Source organism: Salvelinus namaycush, chromosome 29 (genome assembly GCF_016432855.1).
Source record: "Salvelinus namaycush isolate Seneca chromosome 29, SaNama_1.0, whole genome shotgun sequence".
Taxonomy (NCBI): Eukaryota; Metazoa; Chordata; class Actinopteri; order Salmoniformes; family Salmonidae; genus Salvelinus; species Salvelinus namaycush.
This window is the reverse complement of record NC_052335.1, coordinates 7,661,121-7,662,013: the sequence shown is the minus strand read 5'-3', so window position 1 is coordinate 7,662,013 and position 893 is coordinate 7,661,121.

Here is an 893-nt window from a genome sequence, read left to right as displayed (position 1 = left end):
GTTTATTTTTTACCATTTTGATTGAAAAATATCACAGTAAGATACTTAATTGTAACACAGAAATTAACCTTTAAAACGCTAATTTCCTGCAATTCTACACATGTTGCTGTTTTATAGCTCATCTCATACTATTCTTTACATTTTACCAATGAGGATGAGAGAAAGAAAAACAGTTTTAAAGCAAATTTCCTGCTATTCTGCACATGTTGCCATTGCGTATGACGTGTTCCTATGCTATCTGGGGGGCCCCGACCTGTTTTTTTTGTATTGATTTAAAATAAATGATTGTGGGGGATAAATTTACCTGTTCTGAATATCGGGGAAACATATCCCCCCGTGGAAATTTCGTCAATGCTGTGAGCACATCAATCAATCTTTATAAAGCCTTGATGAGAGAGCTGGCATTGCACAAAAGGAAAACTTACTACTCTACACAGTGGATTCCAATTTACCCTGAGGTATCTGAATAGTCTATGACAATTGATGGCAATTTGCTGTATTTTAAAACTGGGGTAGGGATACAACAGATACTAATATTGAAAATATAGTTTGCAACTTCGCATAGGTCAACATCTTGCCACTTTGTGAGGAGTACCTTCATCACATAGACAGCAAGGCAGTATGGATACATTCAAAGTCTAGATTTCAACACAAATGAGAAAAGATGAATTCATTGCATCCCAGTCTCATTTCATTATTTTTCAGTCATAGAGCGAGGACACAACCACTGTACGTTTTCAACGTCACTATTGGCCAAAGAGGTAAGCTAATTTCCGTTTTATTGGTCAATATCGGACGGCGCGCATATACTAACCAATGACATGTTGGTATGGGCGGGGCTTAGTGACACGCTTTATAACGGTGTTGGAGGGAGGGGTCCACGGAAAAAAACA